The sequence below is a fragment of the Pleurodeles waltl genome, chromosome 4_2, assembly GCF_031143425.1.
Source record: "Pleurodeles waltl isolate 20211129_DDA chromosome 4_2, aPleWal1.hap1.20221129, whole genome shotgun sequence".
Taxonomy (NCBI): Eukaryota; Metazoa; Chordata; class Amphibia; order Caudata; family Salamandridae; genus Pleurodeles; species Pleurodeles waltl.
Genome location: NC_090443.1, coordinates 819998016 through 820017550, shown reverse-complemented (window position 1 = coordinate 820017550; position 19535 = coordinate 819998016).

The following is a 19535-nucleotide window of genomic DNA, read 5'->3' as shown; positions in this document are numbered from 1 at the left end:
CCCCCGTTTCTCTCCAGACCCACTTCATACACGCCCCTCCCTTCACACACACACGCACACATGCATACACACACCCATTCCCCCATTCATCCATACATGCATGCATCCATTCACACACACATCCACACACACTTACATACATACACGCAGACCTGCATTCACACTACTCAACAGACACGCACTCACACCCTTAAACATGCACACTCATACAACATGCAACACACGCCTGCATACACGCACGCACAGACATCCACACACACCCACACACACACACAACACTCCCCATGCCTGTCCCCTGTCAGAGCACCCACTTACTTGGATCCAGGGGGTCCTCCGGCAGGAGATGGGACGGGGCGCTGCTGCCAGCAGCAGCGTCCACCAGCAAAACACCGCTAGGCCATATTATCCTCATAATACGGCTGGCGGCAGTCTACTGACGTGGTACTGCTGCTGGCAGCAGTGCCACCTTACTGCCATCCGCCGGCATGGCCACAGCCAGATTTCCGCCATCCTTCTGGCAGAAATCCAGCTGTGGTCATATTTTGGCAAACTGCTGGTAGCCACGGCAACGGTCGTTTGGTGGCCATCGCCGGAGTGGTAGGCGTTTTTTACCGCCGGGGTCATGATGACCCCCATAGTGTCTCTTGCAACATGCGTCTCCTGAATGAAGACGACAAACAACTGTTGCATAGGCTTTCATTATCCTAATGAGACCACTGGATTCGGGCGGCAGAATCACTTGCACTGTAGGGGACTGAGTCGGAACCCACTACAGGTGACACCTGTCAGCCTAATCCAGGTTTTGTTCCGGCTAACTAGCAGTGGCTCATCTCCACCCAAGAGCAGGGACGATTGGGCAACCGGGCGCATGACACAAATGACTCCTCAGGGAAATCCTGGTCACTCAGATCTCATCCGTTTCTCTCAGTTACATTAGTCTCATGCATGCAAGGACAATCAGAGCCAGAGTATAGTTCAATAAGGTTTTATTGAAGTAACTGCATCTTAGACAATAAAGCATGAATTGCAATAACTAGGATGATGAAGCATGACAGGATTAAAATTGTCACAAGGAGAGTGAAACATAAAAATAACACTATCTTATTGTCCCTAAGATCGTTAAAAATAGCTCCTACCTAAGCTATGTTCGAGCACAGCATGTTAAGCTCTAATTCTGCCCTTCAGGTTCCCCTGGCAAGACATCATCCCTCATACCTGAGCAAGAGGCCTGTAGTCTACATAAGCAGCTGCAGCAAAGCACTCAGCAATCAGCATACGGTTGTGGTCATCTGGCTGGAACCTCCCTCTAATGTAGATGGGTAAAAGTACTCTTTTATAATAAAACAGCTGATGTTCCAAGAAAGGATCCCCACGTATGAGTGTATATGTTTCTATGAACATTAGAGATGACTTTTGCCGGCAACCTATCTTTACTGCAGCCTTGAGAAAAGCACAGAGTGAAAGAAATGTCTTGTTTAAGAACGCAGTGCTGGCCTAGGCAAATAACAGCTAGATAGAGAAAATAAAACAAGACCGCAGACGTGGCTATTTTTAAAATAATAAAACAAAGCTGAATAAAATATATTTGGGTTAAAGTGCACAGCAGCAGGCTTAGTTTGCTTAAATAAAGTGTATGAAGCTATAACTAAAATGGCTACACAACACAACCATCAATGACTCTGAGGTGAATGGCTTCTTCATTGTTAAATTCACTAAACTTGCAATGTTTGATGAGCACAACAGGTCTCTCAACAAACTCATCCATCATCTCACCAACTTGTTTTTCTCTCTTGATTGAAAATGCACCTTTCATAGTCAACATTTGGAATCGGATTGAACTTGGCTCCTAAAGCTTCTTTGATTTGATGGTATGATCTCGTCTCAGTTGGTGAGATTTTCTTGATCACTTTTTTCACTCCACCACCAGAGAGATTCTTTAACTATTTAATGATTTTCTCATCATTAACTTCTTCCAGAGTATCTGTGTAGTCCTCGAAAGTATTGATCCATGTGATCCAACTGACACCAATGTTTTGCTTTTTGGCAGTATTGAATGGTGGCAGAGGTTTCAGAAATGAGGCAGATCCCTATTTCATGTCTTTTGCAGCAGCTACGGGGAGCCTTCACTATCTTGAAGAGTCATTGAGTTGTACTGAAGGGCATCATCTGCTAACTTCCCCTGTCTTCTGCAGCTTCTCCGATGACCAACAACCTTGGGAGCAAGACCCGATGTTCACTCTCGAGTCACCTACTCAATTTAAGGTCCTAAGGCTGGTGAGTACATTTCACTACTCGTACCTGGTTGCTGCCGCCTTCTAGTGTTATATGTGGTTGACGAAGCCTTTTATGTTGTACCTGGTTGGCATTGCCTTTAGCGTTCTCTCTGTGTGAAGGATGGCTCGACAGTGTGGCACAGCGCCATATTCTTTCAGTCTGGCCAGTAAGGCTTGGCGGGCTTTTCCAATGGTGCTCCCTTGTAAGGCCTTCAACTTCTCCACTAGGCTGCGTACGGGCTGAAGTGGAGCTTGCAGTCCACATACGTCAACTCCAGGGTTCTTCATTCCTGTTTGGGGCGCATGTGGCACACACAAGCAATTTACTGTTTCCTTTTAAACTCTTAGGGTGACCAGTTTTGTTTCTTCAGGGCATGTATCCCTTACTCGTCACCAGTTGTCACATCTTCCCCAGCCCGGGAGCATGCACACGAACACGCCACACATATAGCTTGTAGATAACATCTTTATTCATCAGCGTACAAATATTCACCTGACTTCTCAATATCTCATAACTGTCAAAGACCACACCTTAACACTCCCAGATTGATTGCATAATCCCTTCATTGAGTCAGCGTGGGCCCAACTGCTCTCAGAACTAAGACACTACAAACTACAGTTTCCTTTGGGACCAACTTGAGGCAGAGGATTGAATGTCTGAGAAGTGACTGAGCAATGGGCCTGTGCAAACGTAAATAATAGGCTACTATCAATAGGGTTCATGGCTAAAATGGCAGGCCAGCCACGTTGTGTTAAGACATACATGCTTGAAGCTGAAAAGCATTCTCATTTAGTAAAGTGTGAAACAGGGAGAGTCCTGGATTTATTAGGTATGCTCAGGGCCACTGGAATTATGTGATTCTGCTTCTGTGGCATTTTCCTCATAATTATGGGTTTGCTGCATTTGCTCCATAATCCCGCATCTGCTGTTTAATCATCAGATTTTATCAAAATCATTATTTGTTTCTATCTCACACGAATCAAAAGTTATTAAAATCACTGGTATGCTTGTTGATGCACAGTGGTTCTTTGGAAAAGTTGACTGGTCCCCTTTCTATTGCTTATTGTGCATTTAGGTGTTTAACTGCTACTAATAAGGTTAAACGTCTGCCCACACAGTGTTAACTTGTAAAAATGACATAATAAGGAAGTAATACTTTCACAAAATGCGCTGTATTATGTCGCATAATTTGTCTTTGCTTGCTGCATAATCTGGTTGACCCCTGCGGCATAATTCCAGTGCCCTGGCTGCGCTGGAGAGATTTGATTGTTAGTTGTTTTTCCAACGACGGGGTGGGTGTCACTAGAACCTATTTTGAGGTTCGTGTAGGCATTTGGGTTAGCGCTATACCATTCTGCTAGCTGGAACCAAAAATAGGTTGTTCTGTCGAGCTGTTCGTTTAAGAGGCCTCCGAGTGCTGCAGCGGTCGCTCTGACGTGTTTTCGTGGCCTGCATTTCTGCAGCTCTGGGAGATAATGAGCCGCGAGGAACCTCCAGCTTCATTTGTGAACTGTTTGACGAGCGATGTGAGGGTTTCCAGAAGCCAGGGAATGAGAAATGAAAGTCCCGTTGTTGCACAAGATATATAGCTTGAAATGAGACGCAGTAAATATTTATGGATATCGTATTCTGCTGTAGAGTGCATATAAAGAGGCGCAACACTACAGGAAAAATCAAGTTATCTGTTAACTGTTATCTATGTCGATTACATATTTTTTGGCGGCGTTTGCTTTTCTGTTAGCATTTTATGTTTCTTACCAGGAGCGGTATAATCATTCTTAGTTTCTTTTAAAATGTTGATTTTCTCAGGACCTATGAGTGTTGTCCTACTAGTAGTATCAGCCTGAAAAAAATAGTTCCCTGAAAGTGAGAGTGCGCCTCCCTCCACCATACAGCACAATATGTCCTGCAAACATGTAGGTGTGAGGGTTCCCTTAGAAATTATGAATTACTAGGGGAATCTGAAATTCTGATCGGAGTATCCTGGCTATTCCTGATTTCATGCCACGAATGTCCAGTGGAGACATCAGTGTTCATACAGGACTTGTAATTTCACTGAGGTTGGTAACAGGACAGAAAGACACAATGATGTGAATCTGGATTTTGACAATTTCAGGTTTTAGCATGAATATCAAATTTCGAAATAGGTAGAACAACCAGTAGATGATGGTCAACACATCACGTTCTACACTATACAATCTATAATACAGAGTAGGTTTGTTAGCATCAAAGATCTCAGACTTATTGTGGATAAGTGTGGCACAATGGTAGGCAGACCCTGCTGCAGATATCTGGCCTGGGACCATGGTTCGATTCCTCCTTCAGCAGGTCTTGGGCTCAATTCCCTTGGACCAGATCATTCTTGCCTTGGTGCCTAATCTAATTAATGGGTCCCGTGGCAGACCCTGATGCAGAGATCTGGCCCTGGGCCATGGTTGATTCCTCCTTGGGCAGGTCTTGGGCTCAATTCCCTTGGACCAGATAATTCTCTCCTTGGTGCCTAATCTAATTAATGGGTCCCACTCTGTAACTCTAGGCAATAGCTTGCTTAATCTCCACAATGCTTGGATGACTGGCTTCAGGCTGGGGGATGCCCAGGAGTAGGCACCTCACAGGGAAAAGCCAGGACGGGTTCCATAGCAGTATGTGTACAGTCCCTTGAGACCCTAAGGAGTCGACGTTTACAATTATTGAATTGCTGTGAAAACATTTATTGTGTATTGACAGATTAACTCAAATATATCAAGTATAGTGTCACTCCTTACAGATAAGAAATTGCTGTTTAAACATTCTTTCTACAGCATAAGATGACAGCAAATATAGCTGTACAACACAAAAATGCCGATCATACGAATGAAATGCTCCTGAAGATCAAATCACAACAATTACGATCAACATGTTTCACTTCTCTCCATTTCTTCAAGGCTCAAAACAAATCCGTTCACCTTAGCCAAATGCAGTAAAATCACATGACCAATTTAATGAATTTTATAAAGAAAGTGGCACTAAAATAATAGGGAGTCGTTTCATCTTTATTTGCTTTTTTTTTCCTACCACTTTTCTGACTTTGACGAAGTTAAAAAAATCCTGGAGTGAGTCAGAAGAGGGAGGGATAAACTCAAGACGCAAAGTCAAATGGCAAGGAGGTACGCTAGAGACAAGAAAATGCTAGCAGAACAAGCTCTATGCCATTTCTTTTACCTTTTGACATATTACTCCCTCGTGAACAAAAGAGGCTTCTCTATAAAAAGAGACGAAAAAGTAGATAGTAGTGAATTTACCCAGCACAGAGAGAAAGAAAAAAGTGAGAGTTTGGATAAAAGAAGAAGGGGGTCTAAGACATGAGTCCTTATCTTATACTGAGACAGAGGACAAAAGAATCATAGACCTGAAATGAGCAAAGGAGGGAAAGTAAGAAAAGAAGTAGTCAGAAGAATAGGGAAATTAAACTATCAGTATAGTGCGACACATACCTGATGGATAGAACCATGCTTGCCCTGCAACCTGATCGCCGACCTCACTCCCCCTGTCATCACCGGCCCTCTTGCTGACACTTTACTCCTGCGCGGCAGAAATTATCAACAACTTCCTCGCAGAAAAGAGGAACACAAATGGTAAAGGACCTTGTGTCTCTATGTCTGTTCTGTTTCTATTCTGGGGAGAATACACTGAATAACCAGAATATGGTGCGTCAATAACAGCCAGAATGGGAGATTTGGCACCCAGGTATCCCACATTAAATGAATGCCAACTCGTGATGGTCTTAGAGACGAGTTATATTTAGTGTTGTCTGGCTAGCGAGATTAAAAGAGTGTGTAATGACGTCCACTACTTATAATGATTTGAAGATGCTGGATAAATTGTAAATGAAAGGTATAGCTATGACTTCAGAATGTTTAAAATTTGTGTAGTTTAAAATACGTTTTCTCAAATTTTACTAAGCTTTAACCTTTGGTTATTTGATTATATGTGTGTGTGTGTCTGTGTGTGTGTGTGTGTGTATATATACATGTTTACTGAAAAAAAAAAGTTAAATTAGAGTTATGCATAGAAAATACACTTATAAAACAAAAAAACACATATTCAATAGTTATACACAACTGATTTAAATATAACTTGTATCAATGTAGATTTTAGATGTCATCAGTGAGGTGCTATGTGATGTCATACACAGTGTATCATAGCCGTGCAAGTTATACTTAGGTCAGTTACATATAACTAGTGAATTTCAGTGGGGTTTTTTGTTTTATATCCTTTGATTTTTTCAGTGATTTTTTTAGTTTTTCATGTAAAATAAAATCTTATTACAATATGTCTACGGGGTTGACTAAAGAACCTGGCCTAGGGGCAGCTAACCTCTAGCAGGCAGATTATGCCCCACAGATCCTCACCCCAATTTGCCTTTAAAAAAAAACAAAAAATGACAGTCCGATGGCACTTCTGATGGACCTCAAAGAGGGGCAATGCTGGTTCCCACAGGATTACCACGGCGACCCAAGTATATTTTTTGGTCCGCAAGGTCTAGGAGGTCAGGGTATACTTGCCATGCCCCCTTACATTGTTTTCCAGTCTATTTTTTTTAACTTGGGCCTGAGTCCCTAAGTCCTATAACATTACGCTTTATGTTGCAGGGAGCCAATCCGAGCTCTCAGTCCAGCAGGACCCATCTTGGTCCTGCAGGACCAGTCAATAAAAATGCTTTATTTCAAATTCTGATACCACGTGACTGCTTTGGAAGTCCTGCGACAGTAGATGTTGCTATTTTTTAACCTTAATGTTTAAAAACAACTGAACAGATTTGCACCAATTTACAAAAGGTGTACTTTCTGACTAAAGATAAAGCTCTGTGTCAAATTCGGTGTAATTCTGTAGAGCTGTTCCCAATGGAAATTGCATGGAGGAAAAAGTGTTTTGAGATGCTAACTTTTTCCTCAAAGAACTGCACTTTAGTTGGATCGTCCACGTGAGTTTGGTGCCAAACCACAAACATTTTGATTTAAAATGGGACAGGTTTACTGAGTGTGACCAACCTTCTGAAAACAATGTAAACCACTGGAGTGCCATACTGCAGACGTCAAATTCCTTCTGATGGGTTGCGTGGTCCAGGGTGTGAAATGTGGAGGAGAAATCTAAAGGACCAGTCCTGACAGATTGCCTTCGTCCACCATGGCCTTCAGTTCTTCTGTGACCAAAACCATAGCAGATTCTATTTCTCTCCTGCAGTGAAAATCATGTTTCGATGAACAAAGCAAAAATAAAATTTAATCATTAAGATTAAGCTAAAATAACCTTTGGTTTGTCTTGTTTTGTTGTCATGGTGCCTGACCCACTCAACACTCCTCTGCAGCCCATTTTTTTCTAACACATGGGAAAAAGAAAAATGCTTCATAATGTATGCTTACAATAAAGTGAGGAATTCCTGATGAAAACCACAAGCATATGTTGAGTCTTTATAAAAGCATCATTGTTTGTCCCACACAAGAAGCAGGTAATCCACAAGTGACCTCTAAAAAGAATGAGCAAGAGCCTGTACTTTGCGTTGTTCTTGTGCTTTGCTGTGTATGTAACATTAATAACACTGATCTCAAATCTATGATTTTAAACTAAGATTCCTGTTGAATTAAAGGCCAACTTTGCTTAAGACATTCTGCAAGCCGCACAGTAGTCACATCGTAGCTCTGATCAGGAGGGTCACTGCAGGAAACTGAAGCATGATGTTTCCAGCATTATCTTCTTAAACAGAGTCAGCACTTCGATAATGAAATAATATGTAACGGTATGCCGACGTGTTTTCCCTAGTTCCAAACTGAAATACCAACACCACAGCTAGAAAACTGCTACTTTTTGGAAGTTTTAGCGGGCAACATGTGCCTGTGCTGCTCACACATTTTGAGCACTTAGATCATTGCTGTAATTACTGCAGTAAACAATTATTGCTGTGCAAAGCTACTGCTGTGCACAATCATTTGCAGACACTTTACCAAGTGGGAAAGAAATACCCAAGAGATTTGTTATTGTGAAATAATTTCTTCTGAGTGTTTAAGTACTCCATTATCTGCTTCTGACTATGGTGTAACTGATTGAGCAAAATGTGGTTCGTGTCAATCCCGGGATCAACGGGGATTCGGCACTACAGGGCAGCTTAGTTGTAGTTACTGCCATGTACAGATACTAATACTATAATTGTGATTTGCGAAAGTGTGTACGGGCTCATAGATTATGGAGGTGTACGGGCCTGCTTTCCTAAATGTGAACTCCAACACTTGTTTCTGTTGTGTATTTTTTAATGACACTCACTGATTGCACTGTAAATATAATTACAGTGGCTTTGGGTTAGCGAAGAAACACATTGTATCATCTAATATATAAGACATTTTTAAATAAAGACAATGTTGTATGATCTATTTATGTTTTCAATGATAACCTTTCTGTACTTGTGGTATACTTCCAATTTTCTATTTTTTGTATGCTCCAAATATTTTGTTATCTTATTAAACCATTTAACCATGAAAACAAACTCAATGAAGTCAACATGTTGTCGTAGTTTGGACCCTTGCTCTAGGCAAGACTGCTAGTTAAAGGATGACAGTACTTTTGCTTGTAGGTGACTATGCCTATCCCTCAACAAGTCGCAACTGTTATCCCAACCTTACCGGCTCACTAGCAGCACCTCACCAGAAACACAATAGTAAAAGGGGATTTGTGGCATCCTTTACGCATGGACTCGAGAATAAGACATCTCAGGGAGTGTTGTGGTTAAACGAAAATTACCCCTTTCTCACAGATATATCATGTCTCATACAAACACAGGCAATGACAAAGATGCAGTAAAGTTTCAATAGCTTTTATTTAACATAACTGCAATTTGCGATAAGTTGCATGGGCTGCAATGATTAGGATAATAAATAATGCAAGAAACAGAACTGTGAAGACAAGAGTCATTATTACAAAGACCCCCACCATCTTGCAATGCATAAAAAAGACATACGAGATGTAATATGCCCTAATACCCTAGTGTGAGAGGCCTAACCTCCTACCTAAAGGAGAGCTGAGTTTGCTAAACCTAATCTGCCAATGCCATGTCCATGAGAGGAGCCCCCAACCCTGGTTACCTTGGAATGAGGTCTCTATCTCAGATTCCGCAGGGACACGAAGGCTGGGTCAGCGTCAAGACGACGTGCAGCATCGTTATCAGCGATGGTGGCGATGCCCTCTGGTCGGAATCCCTCTGATTATCTGTTTAAAGAGCAATGTATTTATACAGACCTACAAGGACCCCTGACGTAGGTGTGTTCCCAAACAATAGATAACAGACATGCTTGGGACGGCAATTAATATAAACAATCCCTCAAAAGTATAGAGAGGGAAAATCCCTAAGTGTGAACACCTACTGTTTGTTTGTCTTTGTTGCTTGATCTTGACGCCTTAGCGCGGTTGCACTGATAATGCAAAGCATAACAAGTGGCCTAACTATAAACAAGGCAGCCATCGTAGAAGAATTAAATAATTAAATGGGCTAAGACAGAGCAAGCTAAGTAGGTTAAAAGTCACTAGGTGACGGGGGCACTAGTCTGCAAGCCAGAAGCTAAGCTAACTCCTGTTATCCCATTAAAACGAACTAGGATTCACTACAGTGTCAAACATTGTTAGAAATTGGGTTTTTGGTTGGCAGTCAGGTTACCCCCTGTCCAAGCAAAAGCCCTCACTCTAGTCAGGGTAAGTCACAAACAATCCAAGATTATCCTGTGCCCACCCTCTGGTAGCTTGGCACGAGCAGTCAGGCTTAACTTAGAAGGCAATGTGTAAAGTATTTGTGCAATAAATCATACAATACCACCATATAGCACCACAAAAACTACACCACACAGTGTTTAGAAAAATATATATATAATATTTATCAGGATAATTGTAGGTCAAAAAGAATAAAGTTGCAATGGGAAATTGTAGAGATATCACTGAAAAGTGATATAAAGTGTCTTAAGTCTTTAGAATATAAACAAAGGGGGTCATTCTGACCCCGGCGGTCATGGACCGCCGGGGCCAGGGTTGGCGGGAGCACCGCCAACAGGCTGGCGGTGCCCCGCAGGGCATTCTGACCGCGGTGGTTTTGCCGCGGTCAGAAGTGGAAAACCGGCGGTCTCCCGCCGGTTTTCTGCTGCCCTTAAGAACCCTCCATGGCGGCGCAGCTCGCTGCGCCGCCATGGGGATTCTGACAGCCCATACCGCCATCCTGTTCCTGGCTGTTCACCCGCCAGGAACAGGATGGCGGTATGGGTTGTCGTGGGGCCCCTGGGGGCCCCTGCAGTGCCCATGCCAATGGCATGGGCACTGCAGGGGCCCCCGTAAGAGGGCCCCACTTTGTATTTCAGTGTCTGCTTTGCAGACACTGAAATACGCGACGGGTGCCACTGCACCCGTCGCACCTTCCCACTCCGCCGGCTCAATTCTGAGCCGGCGTCCTCGTGGGAAGGTGTTTTGCACTGGGCTGGCGGGCGGCCTTTTGGCGGTCGCCCGCCAGCCCAGTGCAAAACCCAAAATACCCTCAGCGGTCTTTTGACCGCGGAGCGGTATTTTGGAGGGGGGAACTCTGGCGGGCGGCCTCCGCCGCCCGCCAGGGTGAGAATCACCCCCAAAGTCTCTTTCAAGCACAAGTACCTGGTTTGGAGTGGAAAAATCTCCTCAGAGGGCCACAAAGGAAGAGGTGCGTGGAAAAAGGGTGTGTGCGTCCATTTTTTCTCCCCAGCGCACACGGACTCGCGTCGTTATTTTCCACGCGGGGAAGTTGTGCGTCGTTTTCCGGCGCGCGGACAGTCTCTTTCTGTGGATCGCGGGGATTACCAGATGTCCCGGGTCTGTGCGTGGATTTTCCGGCTTGTTCTCCGGCTGCGCGTCGGTCTGCGGGGCTGCGCGTTGAAATTACGATCTCACGGCAGGCGTCGCGCCGATTTCTCCTCTAGAGGTCGGGCGGCGTTGTCCTTGCGAAGCCGTGCGTCAGATTTTCGGTTGTCCCAAGAGCGTCGCGTCGATCAGCGTCGGTGTGCGGTGTTTTTCTCGCCGCGGAACAAGCTGTGCGTCGAAATTTTCGACGCACGGAGCGTCCAAGTGAAACAGAGAAGTCTTTTTGGTCCTGAGACTTCAGGGAACAGGAGGCAAGCTCTATCCAAGCCCTTGGAGAGCACTTTCACAGCCAGACAAGAGTTCAGCAAGGCAGCAGGGCAACAGCAAGGCAGCAGTCCTTTGTAGAAAGCAGACAGGTGAGTCCTTTGAGCAGCCAGGCAGTTCTTCTTGGCAGGATGTAGTTTCTGGTTCAGGTTTCTTCTCCAGCAAGTGTCTGATGAGGTAGGGCAGAGGCCCTGTTTTATACCCAAATGTGCCTTTGAAGTGGGGGAGACTTCAAAGAGTGGCTAAGAAGTGCACCAGGTCCCCTTTCAGTTCAATCCTGTCTGCCAGGGTCCCAGAGGGGGTGTGGCAGTCCTTTGTGTGAGAGCAGGCCCTCCACCCTCCCAGCCCAGGAAGACCCATTCAAAATGCAGATGTATGCAAGTGAGGCTGAGTACCCTGTGTTTGGGGTGTGTCTGAGTGAATGCACAAGGAGCTGTCAACCAAGCCCAGCCAGACGTGGATTGTAAGGCACAGAAAGATTTAAGTGCAAAGAAATGCTCACTTTCTAAAAGTGGCATTTCTAGAATAGTAATATTAAATCCGACTTCACCAGTCAGCAGGATTTTGTATTACCATTCTGGCCATACTAAATATGACCTTCCTGCTCCTTTCAGATCAGCAGCTGTCACTTCAACAGTGTATGAGGGCAGCCCCAATGTTAGCCTATGAAGGGAGCAGGCCTCACAGTAGTGTAAAAACGAATTTAGGAGTTTTACACTACCAGGACATATAGCTACATAGGTACATGTCCTGCCTTTTACCTACACAGCACCCTGCTCTAGGGGTTACCTAGGGCACACATTAGGGGTGACTTATATGTAGAAAAAGGGGAGTTCTAGGCTTGGCAAGTACTTTTAAATGCCAAGTCGAAGTGGCAGTGAAACTGCACACACAGGTCTTGCAATGGCAAGCCTGAGACAAGGTTAAGGGGGCTACTTGAGTGGGTGGCACAACCAGTGCTGCAGATCCACTAGTAGCATTTAATCTACAGGCCCTAGGCACCTGTAGTGCACATTACTAGGGTCTTATAAGTAGATTAAATAGTTCAATCAGGTATGATCCAAAGTTACCATGTTTAAAGGGAGAGAGCATATGCACTTTAGCACTGGTTAGCAGTGGTAAAGTGCGCAGAGTCTAAAAACCAGCAAAAACAGTATCCAAAAAGCGGAGGGAGGCAGGCAAAAAGTTAGGGGTGACTACCCTAAGGCTGTCAAGTCTAACATGTGTCCCCCCCAGCTGAAAGTGGGGAGAGCTACCCGACCTCCTGGGAGCTCTCATCGCTAAGGCGGAAGTACCTGGAGAGACCATCAGCATTGGCGTGGTCAACCCCTGGGCGATGTTCCACCGTAAAGTCCACCCCCTGTAGGGAAATGGACCACCTCAAGAGTTTTGGATTCTCACCCCTCATCTGCATGAGCCATCTGAGGGGCCTGTGGTCTGTCTGAACCCGGAAGTGAGTCCCAAACAGGTAGGGTCTTAGCTTCTTCAGTGCCCAGACCACAGCAAAAGCTTCTCTCTCAATAGCACTCCACCTCTGTTCCCGTCGTAATAGCCTTCTGCTAATAAAGACTACCGGTTGGTCTAGGCCCTCCTCATTTAGCTGTGCTAGAACTGCCCCTATGCCATGCTCTGAAGCGTCCGTCTGCACAATAAATTCCTGGGAGTAGTCAGGGGCCTTGAGCACAGGGGCCGTGCACATGGCTTCCTTCAGGGCGTCAAAGGATTTCTGACAAGCCTCTGTCCAATTCACCAACCTAGGTTGTTTCTTGGACGTGAGTTCTGTCAAGGGTGACACAATGGTACCATAGCCCTTGACAAACCTGCGGTAATATCCTGTGAGGCCTAAAAAGGCTCTCACCTCAGTCTGCGTTCGAGGTGGTTGCCAGGCCTTGATAGTTTCAATCTTGGCCTGGAGTGGCTGCACCTTGCCACCACCCACTAGGTGTCCCAAGTACACCACAGAACCCTGCCCAATCTGGCACTTACTAGCCTTGATGGTCAGGCCTGCCTGTTGCAGGGCCTGAAGCACCTCCTTGAGGTGAAGCAGGTGTTCCTCCCAGCTGGAACTGTAGACAGCTATGTCATCCAGGTAGGCTGCACAGAAGGCATCCTTGCCAGCTAGGACCCCGTTAACCAACCGTTGGAAGGTAGCGGGGGCATTTTTCAATCCAAACGGCATCACCCGGAACTGGTAATGGCCATCAGGGGTTGAAAATGCGGATCTTTCCTTAGCCCCTTCAGTCAGGGCGATCTGCCAGTACCCTGAAGTAAGATCAAACGTACTCAGGAACTTGGCAGCGCCCAGCCTGTCAACGAGCTCATCAGCTCGGGGGATGGGGTGAGCATCAGTCCGTGTGACTGAGTTGAGACCCCGGTAGTCCACACAGAACCGGAGTTCTGGCTTCGCACCTGGGGCAGTAGCCTTAGGGACCAACACCACTGGGCTGGCCCAGGGACTACTGGATTTCTCGATAACCCCTAGAGTCAACATCTTGGAGACCTCCTCCTTGACCTCCTTCACCTTATCCGACAACCTGTAAATTTTGTTCTTCACAGGGAGACTGTCACCGGTGTCAATATCATGAACACAGAGGTGGGTCAGTCCAGGGGTAAGGGAGAACAGGGGGGAGAACTGCTCCAACAGCTCATAGCAGTCTCCTTTCTGGTTTAGAGTCAGGGAGTCAGACAGAATGACCCCGCTTACTGACCCATCACCTTCTTGGGCAGAGAGGAGGTCGGGGAGAGGTTCACTCTCCTCTTCCATTCCTTCATCTGTGACCAGAAGCATGTTGATCTCCGACCTCTCAAAATGAGCTTTTAGTCGGTTCACATGGAGCACCCTTAGGGGATTCCTAGGGGTTTGGAGGTCCACTAGGTAAGTGGCCTCCCCTTTCCGCTCCTTTATTTCAAATGGGCCAGACGAGCGGTCCTGGAGAGCTCTGGGCTCTACTGGCTCCATTACCCACACTTTGTCTCCAGGTTGAAACTCTACCAGGGTGGCCTTCTGGTCATACCAGTGTTTCATTACCTCTTGACTGGCCTCAAGGTTACTTTGGGCCTCTTTCCAGAAGCGGGTCATCTGGTTGCAGAGGGCCAACATGTAGCTGACCACGTCCTGAGGGGGTGTCTTTGGAGCTTTCTCCAATCCCTCCTTGACAATGCTTAAGGGTCCCCTGACAGGGTACCCATAGAGAAGCTCAAAGGGACTGAACCCTACCCCCCTCTGGGGGACCTCTCTGTAAGCAAAGAGAAGGCATGGTAAGAGGACGTCCCACTTACGCCTCATGGCCTCAGGGAGGCCACCAATCATGCCTTTCAGGGTCTTGTTGAATCTCTCCACAAGACCATCAGACTGGGGGTGATAGGGTGTGGTGAACTTGTAGGTTACACCACACGCATCCCACGGAGACTTCATGTATGCAGACATGAAGTTAGTGCCTCTGTCAGACACTATCTCCTTGGGGAATCCCACACGGGTAAATATCCCCATCAGAGTTCTGGTCACCACCGGTGCAGTTACGGTCCTCAGAGGGATTGCTTCTGGGTAACAGGTGGCATGGTCCACCAAAACCAGGATGAACCTGTTGCCTAAGGCAGTTTTGGGGTCCAAGGGACCAACAATGTCGATGCCCACCCTTTCAAAGGGGGTGCCAACGACAGGAAGTGGAATCAGGGGGGTTTTAACCCTTTTTCCTGCTTTACCACTGGCCTGGCAGGTAGGACAAGATCTGCAGAACTTATCTGAGTGTGTCCTCATTTTGGGCCAATAAAAGTGGGTGACAAGCCTGTTAAAGGTCTTGCCTTGCCCCAAATGTCCTGCCAGGGGAATGTCGTGAGCCAGACCCAGTAGGAAGGTTCGGTAACACTGGGGGACCACCAGCGTACGTGCTGCCCCAAAGGCCGGAACCTTAAGCTCACTGTAGAGATCATTCTCCCAATATAGGTGTTGATCGCCAGAGGCGTCACCTGCTGCCTGGTTTTAGGCTTGTTTCCTCAAACCTTCCAGAGTGGGACATTCTTTCTGCGCCTTGCAGAATTCCTCCCTGGTGGGTCCACCCTCAACTTGCCAGCCAGCAAGCTCAGGTAAGTCACCTAGGGTGGCAATGTCTTCCCCAGTTGGCTCGGGAGGCTCCTCCTCAGGAGCCCCGTCAGCCACTGCGGGAACTTCTGGGGCCGGTTTCCCACGCCCCTTGTCCCTCCTCTTGGCAGCTCTCTGGGCCATCGTTCCAGGCTCCAGATGCCCTTGACTTCCCTCTCGGTCAGCCATGGACCGTGTGGTCATGCAGACCGACTCAGGTAACCCTAACATCTCCAGGTGAGACTTGAGCTCCACTTCTTTCCAAGCAGTATGCTCAAGTTCATTGCCTAACAGACAATCTACAGGCATGGCAGGACTCACAGCTACTTTCAGAGTACCAGAGACCCCCCCCCCACTCAAAGGGAACCAGAGCCACCGGTAGGTGACTCTCGCGATTGTCAGCGACTATGACCTGGTGAATGTATTAGGGACTATCTGCTCTGTTGACACCAGCTGACTCTTGATAGTAGTCATACTGGCTCCTGTGTCACGCAGAGCCTCCACCTTCTGCCCATCAATGGTGACCCACTGCCGGTACTTGGAAGTATTTTTGGGCATGTGGGCCTTGGGCACCATTTCTCCTTCTCCCAGGGACACTAGGGAAATCTCTACCTGTTCCCCAAAGCTATCTGGGTCCATCTCCCCCCCGAGCGCTACACTAGTCAACCCAGGTGCCTGTCCGGTAGTGGACGGTGCCCTCTTGGGGCACTGGGGATCGCCTTTATAGTGACCATACTGGTAACACTCCATGCATTTGGGGTTAGATTTCCCTGACTTGTCATATGTCCCTGGCATTTTCCCAAATCTGGAAAAGTAAGGGTTGCCACCCCCTCCCTGGGAATTCTTTTGGGGGCCTTTGGAGAGTTCCTTATCTGCAAGTTTATCTCCCCCCTCTTTCTTCTGTTGGGAACCCTGACCACCTTTGTGGGAGTCCCCCCAGGTACCTTCTTGGACACTCTGGTGCTAACCCAGAGGTCCGCCTCCTTGTTATGTCGCGGCAAGCGCCGCGGCCGCGGGCTCGGGTTGCCGCGCCGCGGCAAGTGCATTCTGCCGCGGCCGGCGCCCGGACCGCGGAGAGCACCGCGGCCGGCGCTTGGGTCGCGGTGGGCGCCGCGGCCAACGTCCGGGTCGCGGGGGTTGCCGCGGCCCAGACAAGAGCCATGGAGGCTCCTGGCAGCCAGTCTAGGGGTCGCGGCGCTCGCCGCTGGCCCTACTTCAAGTTCTGCCGTAAGGGCAGAAGCGGCAGAGCCTGAGACCCCGAAGGGGGTTTCAGGCATGGCCGCAATTAGCGCAGTTTGCGCATAACATCTATTTTTCCTGCATGACTAATACCTGCCAATCACTTACCGATGTTATCAGAAACAAACCGAACCCTTACACTTGGGGAACTTTATACTTGTCTCTTTTCCTCTCAGCATGCTGACCACTTCCTCTCTACCCAGCATGCATTGTTTTACGCATATATCTAATTCACTATTGTTATCTCTTCCCCAATCCAAGATGGCGGTGTTCTTCTTCCTGTTTCCTGTTTCCTGTCCAGGGGTATTTAAGGGGATTCCAACTGCCTGTTCATTGCGTTGCAACACTCCTTGGTGATAGTCACGCTCCTAGTTGATATCCTTCTACGAATCCTGTCTGTTCCTGAGCTGCCTTGTTTTCCTGCCTTCCTGATCTGCGGCCCTAATACCCTGGTGTCCTCCTTTTCGTTTCAGGGAGTTCCTGTGGAGGTTTTTTACCCTACTGGGGTTTTTCCTCTGGGACTCCTTTTGGAGGGCACGGACTGTAGTGGTTCGCTCATACCAAACAGCACCGTGGCTACCGGAAGGGGTCGCCCCTACCTCGGCCAGAGCAGAACCCGTCGGAACAAAGGACCGTTCCCCTACACCTCTCAGCTACGAGGGTAAGACCATTGAAAACCACGACACTCCTCAGCAAGCTTCCTGGGATCAATCAGCTTACTATCCACTAAGTGCTGGCGCAACTCTGTATAAGTAGTATTAAGCATATGCTCTCTCAGAATCAAGTCATATAAACCTTTATAATCAGCTACTTTGTTGCCCCGCACCCATCCATTCAGTGCCTTACTGGAGAAATCAAAGAAATCTACCCATGTTTGTGTGGTTTGTTTGGTGCTGTCCCTGAACCTCTGACGGTATCCCTCAGGGGTCAGCCCAAACTTGGCAAGTAAAGTGGCTTTCTGAAGTGGGTATGTGTTTTGATCAGGTGGATTCAATGTGAGGAGTGTATCCCTCCCCAATGGTGGTACATAACCCCACATAGCTACCCCCATTGCCCTTCAGGAACCTCATGAGCCCTTAGTGCAACTTCATAAGCAGCTAACCATTTATCTATGTCATCTCCCACCACAAAACTGGGCACCACATTTTTGGGTATACGAACCTTCTTTTCTCCAGCAGGTCCTGTCAGTATGCTGCCACTATTATTGCTGGATTCAGACTGTCTCGACTTGATCTCCAGCTCCTTGAGACTCAGTTCATGAGCCAACAATAGTTTCTTTTCAGCCAAAGCTCTCTCAGCCTCCACCTGTTTGGTTGCTCTTTCAGCTTCAGCTTGTTTGGCTTCTCTTTCAGCTTCAATTTGTTTGGCTGCTCTTTCAGCCTCAGCTTGCTTGGCTTCTCTTTCTGCCCTTCTCTCCTCCTGTTGAGCCTCAATTTTCAGTTTTGACATTTGCAATTGGAACTCCCTTTCTTCTCTCCTTTCCTCTGCGGTCAGGCTTTGCACAGAGACACTGCTCCCTGGTCTGGAAGAGGGCACAATTGCAGTGGTAACACCATCCACAGATAGTGAAAATTGCTCTGAGGGGCCATTTTCTGTCTCCTCTTCCTCATCATCCTCTAAATGGGCTTCTGCCCAGGCCCTCAGTGCCACTTGAAAGTCCTCCTTTCTGGAGGCCCCTTGGGTGGGTACCCTCAATGCCCTGCAGAATCCTCTTAGTTGTTTGACCCTATATGTATCCACCTGGACTAGGTCAAAGTCCCCTGTCTGAGACCCAGTCAGAGACATGTTGAGTGAGGATTTAGTTTTTGAAAATTGTCAGGAAAAAAAACGGATATGCAAAAAGAGATAAAAACCAAGTTGACCTTCAACTGTGGGTAGGTAGTGAAATACTTAGCTACTGTATGTCACTGCACAAATACAAGTCCTATCCTCACCGCTGATCACCAATGTTAGAAATGGGGTTTTTGGTTGGCAGTCAGGTTACCCCCTGTCCAAGCAAAAGCCCTCACTCTAGTCAGGGTAAGTCACACACAATCCAAGATTATCCTGTGCCCACCCTCTGGTAGCTTGGCACGAGCAGTCAGGCTTAACTTAGAAGGCAATGTGTAAAGTATTTGTGCAATAAATCATACAATACCACCATATAGCACCACAAAAACTACACCACACAGTGTTTAGAAAAATATATATATAATATTTATCAGGATAATTGTAGGTCAAAAAGAATAAAGTTGCAATGGGAAATTGTAGAGATATCACTGAAAAGTGATATAAAGTGTCTTAAGTCTTTAGAATATAAACAAAGTCTCTTTCAAGCACAAGTACCTGGTTTGGAGTGGAAAAATCTCCTCAGAGGGCCACAAAGGAAGAGGTGCGTGGAAAAAGGGTGTGTGCGTCGATTTCTCCCCAGCACACACGGACTCGCGTCGTTATTTTCCACGCGGGGAAGTCGTGCATCGTTTTCTGGTGCGCGGACAGTCTCTTTCTGTGGATCGCGGGGATTACCAGATGTCCCGGGTCTGTGCGTGGATTTTCCGGCTTGTTCTCCGGCTGCGTGTCGGTCTGCGGGGCTGCGCGTCAAAATTACGATCTCACGGCAGGCGTCACGTCGATTTCTCCTCTAGACGTCGGTCTGCGGGGCTGCGCGTCGAAATTACGATCTCACGGCAGGCGTTGCGTCGATTTCTCCTCTAGAGGACGGGCGGCGTTGTCCTTGCGAAGCCGTGCGTCGGATTTTCGGTCGTCCCAAGAGCGTCGCGTCGATCAGCGTCGGTGTGCAGCG